The following is a 16,677-nucleotide window of genomic DNA, read 5'->3' on the forward strand; positions in this document are numbered from 1 at the left end:
TATATCAATATTTATGTCTTGAACATTTCGAGACTCCTTGTCATGTTTGATATCATCTAGGACTCTGAGCAATATTCGGTCATCAAATCATATAACTCATAATGCAAATCGTCATCGAATGTTAAGCGTGCAGACCCTGCGGGTTCTAGAACTATGTAGACATGAACGAGGCACATCTCCGGTCAATAACCAATAGCGGATCTTGGATGCTCATATTGGCTCCTACATATTCTACGAAGATCTTTATCGGTCAAACCGCATAACAACATACGTTATTCACTTTGTCATCGCTATGCTACTTGCCTGAGATTCGATCGTTGGTATCATCATAGCTAGTTCAACATCGTTACCGGCAAGTCTCTTTACTCGTTCCGTAATGCATCATCCTGCAACTAACTCATTAGCCACATTGCTTCCAAGGCTTATAGTGATGTGCATTACCGAGAGGGCCCAGAGATACCTCTCTGATACTCGGAGTGACAAATCCTAATCTCGATCTATGACAACCCAATAAACACCTTTCGAGACAGCTGTAGAGCATCTTTATAATCACCCAGTAACGTTGTCACGTTTGATAGCACGCAAGGTGTTCCTCCAGTATTCGGGAGTTGCATAATCTCATAGTCAGAGGAACATGTATAAGTCATGAAGAAAGCAATAGCAATAAAACTAAATGATCATTATGCTAAGATAATGGATGGGTCTTGTCCATCACCTCATTCTCCTAATGATGTGATCTCGTTCATCAAATGACAACACATGTCTATGGTCAAGAAACTTAACCATCTTTGATTAACGAGCTAGTCAAGTAGAGGCATACTAGGGACACTCTGTTTTGTCTATGTATTCACACATGTACTAAGTTTCCGGTTAATACAATTCTAGCATGAATAATAAACATTTATCATGATATAAGAAATATAAATAACAACTTCATTATTGCCTCTACAGTCTCCCACTTGCACTAGAGTCAATAATCTAGTTCACATGGTCATGTGATTTAACACCAATAGTTCACATCTTTATGTGATATGTTCACATCTTTATGTGACTAATACCCAAAGGGTTTACTAGAGTCAATAATCTAGTTCACATCACTATGTGATTAACACCCAAAGAGTGATCATGTTTTTCTTGTGAGAGAAGTTTAGTCAACGGGTGTGCCACATTCAGAGCCGTATGTATTTTGCAAATTTTCTATGTCTACAATGCTCTGCACGGAGCTACTCTAGCTAATCGCTCCCACTTTCAATATGTATCCAGATTGAGACTTAGACTCATTCGGATCAGTGTCAAAGCTTGCATCGACGTAACCCTTTACGACGAACTTTTTTCACCTCCATAACTGAGAAACATAGGGAATTTTGAGACTTATTCCACTAAGGATAATTTTGACCGCTATCCAGTGATCCACTCCTGGATCACTATTGTACCCTCTTGCCAAACTCATGGTGAGGTACACAATAGGTCAGGTACACAGCATAGCATACTTTATAGAACCTATGACTGAGGCATAGGGAATGACTTTTCATTCTCTTTCTATTTTCTGCCGTGATCGGGTTTTGAGTCTCTACTCAACTTCATACCGTATAACTCAGGCAAGAACTCCTTCTTTGACTGATCAATTTTGAACTCCTTTAAAATCTTATCAAAGTATGTACTCATCGAAAGTGTTATCAAGCATCTTGATCTATCTTTATAGATCTTGATGCCCAATATGTAAGCAGTTTCACTGAGGTCTTTCTTTGAAAAACTCCTTTCAAACACTCCTTTATGCTTTCCAGAAAATTCTACATCATTTCTGATCAACAATATGTCATTCACATATACTTATCAGAAAGGCTGTAGTGCTCCCACTCACTTTCTTGTCAATACAGGCTTCATCACAAGTCTGTATAAAACTATATGCTTTGATCAACTCATCAAAGCGTATATTCCAACTCTGAGATGCTTGCACCAATCCATACATGGATCGCTAGAGCTTGCACATTTTGTTAGCACCTTTAGGATTGACAAAACCTTCTGGTTGTATCATATACAATAAATCCATTAAGGAATGCAGTTTTGACATTTATTTGTCAGATTTCATAAAATGTGGCAATTGCTAACATGATTCGGACAGACTTTAAGCATCGATGCGAGTGAGAAAATCTCATTGTAGTCAACACCTTGAACTTGTCAAAAAAACCTTTTCGACAAGTCAAGCTTTATAGATAGTAACACTACTATCAGCGTCCGTCTTCCTCTTGAAGATCCATTTATTCTCAATGGCTTGCCGATCATCGGGCAAGTCCACCAAAGTCCACACTTTGTTCTCATACATGGATTCTATCTCAGATTTCGTGGCCTCGATCAAGCCATCTCTCAGAATCTGGGCTCATCATCGCTTCCTCATAGTTCGTAGGTTCATCGTGGTCTAGTAACGTGGCTTCCAGAATAGGATTACCGTACCACTCTGGTGCGGATCATACTCTGGTTGACCTATGAGGTTCAGTAGTAACTTGATCTGAAGTTTCATGATCATCGTCATTAACTTCCTCACTAATTGGTGTAGACATCACTGGAACTAATTTTTGTGATGAACCATTTTCCAATTCGGGAGAAGGTACAATTACCTCATCAAGTTCTACTTTCCTCCCACTCACTTCTTTCGAGAGTAACTCCTCTAGAAAGGATCCATTCTTAGCAACGAATATCTTGCCTTTCGATATGTGATAGAAGGTGTACCCAACAGTTTCCTTTGGGTATCCTATGAAGACGCATTTCTCTGATTTGGGTTCGACCTTATCAGGTTGAAGCTTTTTCACATAAGCATCGCAGCCCCAAACTTTAAGAAATGACAGCTTAGGTTTCTTGCCAAACCATAGTTCATATGGTGTCATCTCAACGGATTTAGATGGTGCCCTATTTAACGTGAATGCAACTATCTCTAATGCATAATCCCAATTCGATAGTGGTAAATCGATAAGAGACATCATAGATCGCACCATATCTAATAAAGTACGGTTACGACATTCAGACACACCATTATGCTATGGTGTTCCAGGTGGCATGAGTTGCGAAACTATTTCACATTGTTTCAAATGAAGACCAAACTCGTAACTCAAATATTCGCCTCCATGATCAGATCATAGAAACTTTATTTTCTTGTTACGATGATTTTCCACTTCACTCTGAAAATTCTTTGAACTTTTTCAAATGTTTCAGACTTATGTTTCATTAAGTAGATATACCCATATCTGCTCAAATCATCTGTGAAGGTCAAAAAATAACGATACCCGCCGCGAGGCTCAACACTCATCGGATCACATACATCAGTATGTATTGTTTCCGATAAGTCAGTGGCACGATCCATTGTTCCGGAGAACAGAGTCTTAGTCATCTTGCCCATGAGGCATGGTTCGCAAGCATCAAGTGATTCATAAGCAAGTGATTCAAAAAGTCCATCCGCATGGAGTTTCTTCATGCGCTTTACACCAATATGACCTAAACGGCAGTGCCACAAGTATGTTGCACTATCATCATCAACTTTGCATCTTTTGGCATCAATATTATGAATATGTGTATCACTAGGATCGAGATTCAATAAACCATTTATATTAAGTGTATGACCATAGAACGTTTTATTCATGTAAACAGAACAACAATTATTCTTTCACTTAAATGAATAACCGTATTGCAATAAACATGATCCAATCATATTCATGCTCAACACAAAACACCAAATAACATTTATCTTAGTTTCAACACTAATCCCGAAGGTAAAAGGAGTGTGCGATGGTGATCTTATCAACCTTGGAATCATTTCCAACACACATCGCCACCTCGCCCTTAACTAGTCTCTATTCATTTTGCAACTCCTGTTTCGAGTTACTAATCTTAGCAACTGAACCTGTATCAAATACCCTGGGGTTACTATGAACACTAGTAAAGTACACATCAATAACATGTATATCAAATATAGCTTTCACTTTGCCATCCTTCTTATCCGCTAAGTATTTGGGGTAGCTCCGCTTCCAGTGAGCATTCCCTTTGCAGTAGAAGCACTCAGTTTCAGGCTTAGGTCTAGCTTTGGGTTTCTTCATGGGAGTGGCAACTTGCTTGCTATTCCTTTCTTGAAGTTCCCTTTCTTTTCCTTTGCCCATTTTCTTGAAACTAGTGGTCTTATTAACCATCAATACTTAATGCTCTTTCTTGATTTCTACCTTCCCTGATTTTAGCATCGCGAAGAGCTCGGGAATCATTTTCGTCATCCCTTGCATATTATAGTTTATCACGAAGTTCCAGTAACTTGGTGATAGTGACTAGAGAACTCTATCAATCACTATCTTATCTGGAAGATTAACTCCCACTTGATTCAAGCGATTGTAGTACTCAGACATTATGAGCACATGCTCACTGGTTGAGCTATTCTCCTCCATCTTGTAGGCAAAGTACTTGTCAGAGGTCTCATACCTCTCGACTCGGGCATGGGTCTGAAATACCAATTTCATCTTCGAACATCTTATATTCTCCTTGGTGTTCAAAACATTTTTGAAGTCCCGGTTCTAAGTCGTAAAGCATGTCGCACTAAACTATCAAGTAGTCATCATACCGAGCTTGCCAAATGTTCATAACGTCTGCATCTGATCCTGCAATAGGTCTGTCACCTAGCGGTTCATCAACAACATAGTTATTCTATGCAGGAATGAGGATAATCCTCTGATCACGGACCTAGTCTGCATCATTGTTACTATCATCTTTCAACTTATTTTTCTCTAGGAACATATCAAAATTAAATGTGGAGCTACATCACAAGCTATTGATCTACAACATAGATATGCAAATACTATCAGGACTAAGGTCATGATAAATTAAAGTTCAGTTAATCATATTACTTAATAACTCCCACTTAGATAGACATCCCTCTAGTCATCTAAATGATCACGTGATCCATATCAACTAAACCATGTCCGATCATCACGTGAGATGGAGTAGTTTTCAATGGTGAACATCTCTATGTTGATCATATCTACTATATGATTCACGTTTGACCTTTCGGTCTCAGTGTTCCGAGGACATATCTGCATATGCTAGGCTCGTCAAGTTTAACCTGAGTACTCTGCATGTGCAAAACTGGCTTGCACCCGTTGTATGTGAACGTAGAGCTTATCACACCCGATCATCACGTGGTGTCTCGGCACGACGAACTGCAGCAATGGTGCATACTCAGGGAGAACACTTATACCTTGAAATTTAGTGAGAGATCATCTTATAATGCTACCGCCGTACTAAGAAAAATAAGATGCATAAAAGATAAACATCACATGCAATCAAAATAAGTGATATGACATGGCCATCATCATCTTGTGCCTTTGATCTCCATCTCCAAAGCACCATCATGATCACCATCGTCACCGGCTTGACACCTTGATCTCCATCGTAGCATCGTTGTCGTCTCGCCAACTATTTCTTCTACGACTATCGCTACCACTTAGTGATAAAGTAAAGCAATTACATGGCAATTGCATTTCATACAATAAAGCGACAACCATAAGGCTCCTGCTAGTTGCCGATAACTTTTACAAAACATGATAATCTCATACAACAATTTATATCTCATCACGTCTTGACCATATCACATCACAACATGCCCTGTGAAAACAAGTTAGACGGCCTCTACTTTGTTGTTGCAAGTTTTACGTGGCTGCTACGGGCTTCTAGCAAGAACCGTTCTTACCTACGCATCAAAACCACAACGATTTTTCCTCGAGTGTGTTGTTTTAACCTTCAACAAGGACCAGGCATAGTCAAACTCGATTCAACTAAAGTTGGAGAAACATACACCCGGCAGCCACTTGTGTGCAGGGATGGAAATGGAGTGGAAAGTTTCAGCTTTTCCGAAGGGAAAATGGAAACGGAGAGGAAATATGAAAACGGAAACGGAAATTTGCAAAACGGAAATGGAAATGGAATTTTTTATGTGGAAAGGAAACAAAAATGGAATGGTGTTTTCCGATGGAACACATGTGGAAACGGAACTTTCTGTTTCCATTAATATGGAATTTCCGTTTCTACTATAGGCCCATGGCTGCTTTGTATCCCAACTACCAAACAATACACAATGACACACTGAGTAAAATGAGCAGAATGTATTATTTGAGTACCAAGTTTTACTACCACACACATACTCAACTAGACCCTATACGGAATTGTCATGTACTACAACAATACTACCCTATTATACCAACACAACCATATTATTTTGTAGCCATGTTAACAATTCCATCAATTTGTTTGTTTTTTGTCTATATTTCTCTATGATTCAAGGGGGTTTTAAGTTTCGGTCAACAAACAGTTGTGTTTCCGTGTCCGCTTTATATTCGCTCCGTGTTTGTTTTCGGTAGTATCTGTTTCCATATTCATTTCCGGGGTTTCTGTATTCGTTTCCGCTTCTGCAAAAAAATATGAAAACAAATATGGTAGCACCCAGTTTCGTCCGTTTCCGTGCCGTTTTCGTCCCTACCTGTGCGCAAAGCACGTCAGTAGAACCAGTCTCATGAACACGGTCATGTAATGTCGGTCCGGGCCGCTTCATCCAACAATACTGCGAAATCAAAGTAAGACATTGCTGGTAAGCAGTATGACTATTATCGCCCACAACTCATTGTGTTCTACTCATGCATATAACATCTACGCATAGACCTGGCTCTAATGCCTCTGTTGGGGAATGTAGTATTCAAAAAATTTCCTACGATCACGCAAGATATATCTAGGAGATGCATAGCATCAGCGGGGAGAGTGTGTCCACGTACCCTCGTAGACCGTAAGCGGAAGTGTTTAATAACGCGATTGATGTAGTCGAACGTCTTCACGATCCAACCGATCCAAGTACCGAATGTACGGCACCTCCGCGTTCAGCACACGTTCAGCTCGATGACGTCCCTCGATCTCTTGATCCAGTTGAGGACGAGGGAGAGTTCCGTCAGCACGACGGCATGGCGACGATGATGATGAAGTTACCGGCGCAGGGCTTCGCCTAAGCACTACGACAATATGATCGAGGTGTGTAACTTTGGAGGGGGGCACCGCACACGGTTAAGAGAAACTTGTGTGTTCTAGGGTGCCCCGTATATAAAGGAGGGGAGGGGAGGCCGGCCGGACATGTAGGGCGTGCCAGGAGGAGGGAGTCCTACTAGGACTCCAAGTCCTAGTAGGATTCCCCCAGAGGAAAGGGGGAAGAAGGAAGGAAGAGGGGGGAGGGAAGGAAAGGGGGGCACCGCCCCCTTCCCCTAGTCCAATTCGGACCCAAGGGGGGGCGCGGCCAGCCCCTTGTGGCCCTTCCTCTCTTCCCACTAAGGCCCATCAAGGCCCATTAGTTCCCCCGAGGGGTTCCGATAACCCTCCAGCACTCCGGTAATTATCTGGTACCTCTCGGAACTCATCCGGTGTCCGAATAACATCGTACAATATATCAATCTTTATGTACCGACCATTTTGAGACTCCTCGTCATGTCCGTGATCTCATCCGGGACTCCGAACAATCTTCGGTCATCAAATCACACAACTCATAATACAAATCGTCATCGAACATTAAGCATGCGGACCCTACGGGTATACGTAGACATGACCGAAACACATCTCCGGTCAATAACCAATAGCGGAACGTGGATGCTCGTATTGGATCCTACAAATTCTATGAAGATCTTTATCAGTCAAACCGCATAACAGCATACGTTATTCCCTTTGTCATCGGTATGTTCCTTGCCCGAGATTCGATCGTCGGTATCATCATACCTAGTTCAATATCGCTACCGGCAAGTCTCTTTACTCGTTCCATAATGCATCATCCCGGAATTAACTCATTAGTCACATTGCTTGCAAGGCTTATAGTGATGTGCATTACCAAGAGGGCCTAGAGATATCTCTCCGATACTCGGAGTGACAAATCCTAATCTCGATCTATGCCAAACCAACAAACACCTTTGGAGACACATGTAGAGCATATTTATAATCACCCAATTACATTGTGATGTTTGATAGCACACAAGGTGTTCCTCCAGTATTCGGGAGTTGCATAATCTCGTAGTCAGAGGAACATGTATAAGTCATGAAGAAAGCAATAGCAATAAAACTAAACGATCATTATGCTAAGCTAATAGATGGGTCTTGTCCATCACATCATTCTCCTAATGATGTGATCCCGTTCATCAAATGACAACACATGTCTATGGTCAGGAAACTTAACCATCTTTGATTAACTACCTAGTCAAGTAGAGGCCTACTAGGGACACTCTGTTTTGTCTATGTATTCACACATGTACTAAGTTTCTGGTTAATACAATTCTAGCATGAATAATAAACATTTATCATGGTATAAGGAAATATAAATAACAACTTTATTATTGCCTCTAGGGCATATTTCCTTCACAACGGGTTTAGCATCAGGTTCCATATTAATTTTGTGCTGACATAGAGTGGGACTAATGCCCTTAAGATCATCAAGATATATCCAATAGCAGCTCGGTGCTTCCTTAGAACTTCCAATAATCTTTCTTCTTCATATTCTGAAAGGTTAGCACTAATAATAACATGATATATCTTTTTGTCATCAAAATAAGCATATTTCAAAGTGTGTGGCAATTGTTTTAATTCAAACACAGGATCACCTTTAGGTGTAGGAGGACCTCCTAGAGTTTCAATAAGCAAATTGTGTTTAAACAGAGGACATTGTTCAAAGAAAATCTTATCTATTTCTTTTCTTTCATGCATATGTAAATCATTTTCATGGTCTAGTAAATATTGTTCTAAAGGATCAGTAGGAGGTACATCGATAGAAGCAAGCCCAATTATTTCATCTTTACTAGGCAATTATTTTTTATGAGGTTTTCTACTAAACTTGGAAAAATTAAACTCATGAGACTCATCACCAAAACTAACACCAACAGTTTGTTTTTCACAATCTATTTTAGTATTAACGGTGTACAAGAAAGGTCTACCAAAGATAATGGGACAAAAATCATCTTGTGGGGAACCAAGAACAAGAAAATCAGTAGGATATTTTATTTTCTCACACAAGACTTCAACGTCTCCAAGAATCCCAAGTAGTGTGATGGTTTCTCTATTAGCAAGTTTAATAGTAACATCTATGTATTCTATTTCAGCGGGTGCTATGTCATTCATAATTTCTTGATATAAGGTAAAAGGAATAGCACTCATGCTAGCACCTATGTCACATAAACCATGATAAGGGTGATCTCCTATTTTAACTGAGACAACATGAATGCCACAATGGGTCTATGTTTATCCTTTTTATCAGGTTTGGCAATTCTAGCAGCTTCATCACAGAAGTAAATAACATGTCCATCTATATTTTCTTCCAAGAGATCCTTAACCATAGCAACAGTAGGTTCCACCTTGATTTGTTCAGCTGGCTTAGGTATTCTAATATAACTTTTGTTGACCACAGTTGAAACTTTAGCATGTTCCTTCATCCTAACAGGGAAAGGTGATTTCTCAATATAAGCAGTAGGAACAAGTGGATCAACATTATAAATAATAGTTTCATCTTTAGCTATTATCGGTTCTTTCATTTCTTCTTTAATTGGTGGGTGATATTTAAACCACTTCTCTTTAGGGAGATCAACATGAGTAGCAAAAGATTCACAAAAGGAGGCTACTATCTGAGAGTCAAGTCCATATTTAGTGCTAAACTTTTGAAAAGCATCGGAATTCATAAAAGATTTAACACAATCAAACTTAAGCTTAATACCCGACTCTTTACCTTCGTCGAGTTCCCAATCTTCAGAGTTGCATTTAATTCTTTCTAAGAGATCCCACCGGAATTCAATAGTCTTCTTCATAAAAGAACCATCACAAAAGGTATCAAGCATGGATCAATCATAATGAGAAAGCCGAGCATAAAAATTCTGAATAATAATTTCTCTTGAGAGTTCATGATTGGGGCATGAATATAACATTGACTTAAGCCTCCCCCAAGCTAGAGCTTATACTTTCCCCTTCACGATGCCAAAAATCATATATATAATTTCGATCATGATGAACTAGATGCATAGAATAATTTTTTTGGTGAAACTCCAATTTAATTTGATTCCAGTTCCAAGATCCAATATCATCGCGTAGCCTATACCATGCCAATGATTTTACCTTCAAAGATAAAGGGAAAACCTTCTTATTAACTTCATCTCTGGGTAAACCTGCAAGCTTAAACAATCCACAAATTTCATCCACATATATCAAGTGCATATCAGGATGTTCGGTTCCATCTCCTGCATAAGGATTAGCTAGCAGTTGTTCTATCATACCTGAAGGAATCTCATATTCCATATTTTCAGTAGGTGCAGTAGGTTGAGGGGTAACTAATTGTAGTTCCGGTCGAGGTGAAGATACCCCGAACAAACCCCTCAAAGGATTGTTTTCCATAGTAACAAGTGACAATAAATTTTAGCACGTAGTAATAATTTTTCCTTATCGATTTCCACTTACCAAGAGCGCTTCACTCCCCGGCAACGGCGCCAGAAAAGAGCCTTGATGACCCACAAGTATATGGGATCAATTGTAGCCTTTTCGATAAGTAAGAGTGTCGAACCCAACGAGGAGCAGAAGGAAATGACAAGTGGTTTTCAGCAAGGCAATGTCTGCAAGTGCTGAAATTGTAAGTAACAGAGTAGTTTTGGTAGCAAGATAATTTGTAACGAGCAAGTAAGGGTAATAGTAACAAAAGTGCAGCAAGGTAGCCCAACCCTTTTGAGGCAAAGGACATGCCAAAACGGTCTCTTATAATAAGCAAAGCGTTCTTGAGGATACACCTGAAGTTCATCTAGTCACTTTCATCATCTTGGTTTGATTTGTGTTTGCTACTTTGATAATTTGATATGTGGGTGGACCGGTGCTTAGGTGTTGTTCTTACTTGAACAAACCTCCTACTTATGATTAACCCCCTCGCAAGCATCCGCAACTACGAGAAAAGTATTAAGAATAAATTCTAACCATAGCATTAAACTTTTGGATCTAATCGGTCCCTTACTGAATAGCGCATAAACTAGGGTTTAAGCTTCTGTCACTCTCGCAACCCATCATCTAATTACTACTCCACAATGCATTCCCTTAGGCCCAAATATGGTGAAGTGTCATGTAGTCGATGTTCACATGACACCACTAAGGGAATCACAACATACATACTATCAAAATATCGAACACATATCAAGTTCACATGATTACTTGCAACAAGATTTCCCCCGTGACCTCAAGAACAAAAGTAACTACTCACAAGTGATAAACATGTTCATGATCAGAGGGGTATTAAATAGCATATTGGATCTGAACATATAATCTTCCACCAAATAAACCATATAGTAATCAACTACAAGATGTAATCAACACTACTAGTCACCCACAAGCACCAATCTATAGTTCCGGTACAAAGATTGAACACAAGATATGAACTAGGGTTTGAAATGAGATGGTGTTGTTGAATATATTGATGGAGATTGTCCTCCCCAAGATGGGAGAGTTGTTGGTGATGATGACGACGATGATTTCCCCCTCCAGGAGGGAAGTTCCCCCAGCGGAATCGCTCCGTCGGAGAGCAAAAGTGCTCCTGCCCAAGTTCCACCTAGAGACGGTGGCGCTCCGTCCCGAAAGTCCTCTTCTTATTTTTTATAGGTCAAAATGACTTATATACCAGAACATGGGCACCAGAGGTGGGCTACGCTGAGCACAACCCACCAGGGCACGCCTAGCCCCTCTTGTACTCACCAGGTGGCCCCCTCCGGTAGTTATTTGCTTCAATATTTCTTATTTATTCCATAAAAAATCATCGTTAAGTTTCATCTTATTTGGAGTTATGCAAAATAGGTGGCCTGACGTAGCTTTTCTAGGTCTAGATTTTCAGTTGCCGTAATTCTCCCTCTGTGTGAACCTTGCATATTATGAGAGAGAGAAGGCATTAGAATTACTCCAAAAAGCATTATTATGCATAAAAATATTATAAATAACAGTAGGTAAACATGATGCAAAATGGACGTATCACTCTACAGGTATCTCTGAAGGTGTTTATTGAGTTGGCATGGATCGAGATTGAGATTTGTCGCTCCGAGTATCGGAGAGGTATCTCGGGCCCCTCTTGGTAATACACATCATAATAAGCTTGCAGGAAAATGACTAAGGAGTTAGTTACAAGATGATGTATTAAGGAACGAGTAAAGAGACTTGCCGGTAACGAGATTGAACTAGGTATAGAGATACCGATGATCGAATCTCGGACAAGTAACATATCGACAGACAAAATTGCATATGTTGTCATAACGATTCGACCGATAAAGATCTTCGTAGAATATGTAGAAACCAATATGGCCATCCAGGTTTCGCTATTGGTTATTGACCGGAGAGGTGTCTCGGTCATGTCTACATAGTTATCGAACCCGTAGGGTCCGCACGCTTAATGTTTGTTGACGATATCGTGTTATATGAGTTATATGATTTGGTGACCGAATGTTGTTCGGAGTCCCGGATGAGATCACGAACATGATGAGGAGATCCGGAATGGTCCGGCGGTAAAGATTGATATATAGGACGATGATATTCGGACACTGGAAGAGTTTCAGAGTGCACCAGGTAGTCATTGGATCACCGAAAGGGGTTCCGGACACCCCCGGGAGGTCTATGGGCCTAATGGACCAAGGGGAGAGACACCAGCCCACAAGGGGGCTGGCGCGCCCCTCTCCCTAGCCGCCGGCCCTAGGGAAGGAAAGGGAAGGGCTAGCCCCTCCCGCCTTCCCCTCCACATGGGAGAAAGGAAAGGGGGGCGCCACCCTCCCCTGCCTTTCCCCGCATGCCTAGAAAGGCAAGGGGGGCTAGGATTCGGTCCCACTTGGGGCGCCTCCTTGGCCGCTCTTCCCTCTCCCTACCTGTATATATGTGGGAGGGGACGCCACACATAGCCCACGACAATCTCTTAGCCGTGTGCGGCGCCCCTCTCCATAGTTTCGTCCCTCGATCATATTTTCATAGTGCTTAGGAGAAGCCCTGCAGAGATAGCATCACCACCAACGTCACCACGCGTCGTGCTGCCGGAACTCATCCACTACTTTGCCATCTTGCTGGATCAAGAAGGTGAGAGCGCCACCGAGTTGAACGTGTGCTGAACGTGGATGTGTCATACGTTTGATACTTGATCGGTTGGATCATGAAGAAGTTCGACTACATCAACTGCATTACTAAACGCTTCCGCTTACTGTCTACGAGGGTACGTAGACACACTCCCCCCTCGTTTATATGCATCTCCATGGATAGATCTTTTGTGTGCGTAGAATTTTTTTGTTTTCCATGCAACTTTCCCCAACATTGTTTGCCCCCAACCCATCCCTCCCGAATCCAGCTCAAGCTCCTCCATTGTCACATAGTGCTCGGATCTGCCACCCCCCAGCCGGATTGGCTTCATCGAACAACTGATATTTAAAGTTATTCATACATTGATAGTGTAGACGTGTTGATGTGCTATGAGTACCGAGCTAAAAAAGAGGAGATTTTAAAAAGGGTTTGCCATCTTTTAACACTTAAGACAAGATGTTTCTGCATTTGACAAGATGTTATCTCTTGGCTATATTTTCTATTTTTATTTTAAACATCCATGCTTCCAAAGGTTAATAGAAATGACACTAAGAAATAATCTATTTTACAGTGTATGTTATTATCGCCATCTCTATATGGAATCAAGGCTTAAGAAAAACACTATCTTCTCCGACCACTATACATGTTCTGAAGTGCTTCACTTAAAATTTGCAAGGCAAGATAATACTTTATTCTCTTATTGACCTCGATGAAGGTTAAAATTTGGTTAATCCCAATGCAATGAGATCAACCCTAACTAAAACATGCTAGCGAGGAAAAAATGATGATGTAGCGACCAATGAAGCACTATAGTTATATGGTACCTTAATCTAGGTATATCTCTTAGCATTGAACCACACATACTATATATTCCCTCACTACTCGCATTAAATGACGTCTCCTTTAGATACATCACAAAGATAAAAGACATTGTAAGTGTTGTATCGGATAAATGTTTAATACATATGATATGGCTAAGGTACATACATTGTGATAGCCTTTAGTCAAGATGCTTCACTTAAATAAAGGACGTATAGGGCCGATTTGAGGGTCCACATTGGAGATGCCCTGAGATTTTTATATATTAGCAAAGAATTATTTTATTAATGCATCAAGTTGATATAGATATAAAAATTCGGGACATTTACATTTATGCCCCTAATTTGCGTCCACTCTCAAATTTACCCTTAACTTTTTGATGTGCTCAAATTTGCCCCTAAAAAGCATTTTAGGTCATGAGAATGCCCTTCCAGCTAGTCAAAGTTGTTTGACCGAAACATTGAAAATTCACATGAACTTGGAAAAATGCAAATAAGATATCAAAATGTTCATAAAAATATCACCTATATGTGCATGCCATTTACGTTCATCACCTACATGTGCATTTATTTGCATTCACCCTAAATAGTTTTTCAATGTTATAAACACTAAAAATCTTTATAGAGTGCTTATGCATGAACGTAAATGACATGTGCATATAGATGATGTTTTATGAACATTTTGATATCTTATTTTGCATTCCTTTGAGTTCGTATGAATTTGCTATGAATTTTCAAAGTTTCGGTCAAACAACTTTGACCAGATGGAAGGGCATTCTTGTAACCTAAAATGCTTTTTAGGGGCAAATTTGAGCACATGAAAAAGTTAGGAGTAAGTTTGAGTAGTGGGTTCGAGTTAGGGGCACAAATGTGAATGTCCCTAAAAATTCTTATTGGCCATCTATTAATAATTGTTATTCAAGATGATCCACTTCTCTCCTGGGTAAGACACACATTTAATCTTCAGCGTCCATTCGTGAAAGGTAAAATTGATGCTGCACCTACCTCCTATGTGGTCCATAAAATCAAAATTTTGTGGTCAATGTATGAAAATGAATTCATATGGATGTAAAAAGGTTTTGAAAGATTATATTAGCATTATAGTTATAGCAAGTTATCTGATGTTTATTAGCAATGTCTCATAGTTTAGAGAGAGTAGGGATATTTTTCTAACTAAGCATTGCATTCGTGCATCCAAAACTTGGGGTAAATTTAAAACTTTATTTTAAATTTAGGAGAATTTGGACAAAAATTCTAAATTTAGGCATGACCTTTGCTCGTTTTTAAACATTTGGATCACAATTCAAAAAATATAACACATAGGGATCGATATGCATAAAGTACAATTCAAATATCGAATTGAAAATCCAATGACCAAATGAATTGATAAAAGAATAAGAATTAATAATGGAATTAATTCTTATTCCAAATACATATTACCAAAGTTTGATAGAAAATGGAAATAATAACAATAAACTTCATTGATAATGAATATCATTACAAAGTGAAATTGCAAAATTATACAATATGGATAAAGAAACAATAAGCTTTATTGATACAAATACAATTACAAAGTTCTTATGAATCAATATATTAGTAAAATAATAATTATTATAAAAAAGTAGGAGAAGTCCTAAACTAAACATATACTAGACTTCTTGATATTCTTCTTCTTTTCTTCATGGTCTTCAAGACTTGCAAGACAGATAGAACAAGAGGAGAGATTTGGGTTATAATAAAAATGTTGCATTCCCCAAAAGGGAAATGTATTTGATGCATTTCCCTAAGCAAAAATTTCCAAGGGACTCCATCAAAGCCAATTAGAAGAGCAATTTGACCAAATAGATATAGAACTGACCAAATGTACAATCCAGAGACCAAAAGCACAGTAGATGGTCAAGTGCGAGGGGAGACCATTTGTAATAGATTGGTGGTGTCCTAGATTGGGGGTCACTCACCATGCCGCCTCCCGTCCAGGTGGGACGTCCAAGGACCCCCATGTTGGTTCACTAGTGGGCCACATCAAGGCAACCCACATCGTATGGAAGGAAGTCTCCCGAAGACTTGACGCATATTACAAGACATTTGGAGGTTGTCTACAACATGTTCATATTGTACTTAACCGACTAGGTTGTAACGCTAGACCCACCGGTACCTATATAAAATGAGGGGTAGGGCTCGTAGACAATACACAACGATCTCATGGTAGATCACTTGTAGTTTGTACTCCACCCCAAATCAATACAACACAATCATGACGTAGGGTTTTATCTCTTAGGTGAGCCAAAAGCCTGGGTAAAACTTGTGTCCCTGTTACCATCGTGTCAAGACTACTAACTTGGAACCCTCTACCCAAGTTCTGTCAGATTCGACTCCATCATTGGTGGCCCATATAGGCCCCCGTTGAGTTGTCGTAGAGATTCGATGGGGATCAAGATGGGCGAGCATATTGGCACCGGCATGACCTTCGTACCGGGCCAAATCTTTTTCTTCGGCAACGTCGCTCCTTTCTCTGACTCGACCAATCATCTAGGTCAGGTCGAGACCTTTGCTCCAGGCTGGGTTGTCAGATTCAGCAACATAGAGTACACCGCGTACTCACGCGGACGTGGAGAGCTAGTCTTCTCAAGCCGAGTGTCAAACTAGATTGAGGAGCGGCAAGAAGCACCTGTCCTCACGTCGATGTTGATCCAGGCTCAGGACAAGTGTGAGGATCTCTCGTCGGATCTGAACATAAGTCAAGATCTTA

The sequence above is a fragment of the Triticum aestivum genome, chromosome 4A (assembly GCF_018294505.1).
Source record: "Triticum aestivum cultivar Chinese Spring chromosome 4A, IWGSC CS RefSeq v2.1, whole genome shotgun sequence".
In the NCBI taxonomy this organism is placed as follows: domain Eukaryota; kingdom Viridiplantae; phylum Streptophyta; class Magnoliopsida; order Poales; family Poaceae; genus Triticum; species Triticum aestivum.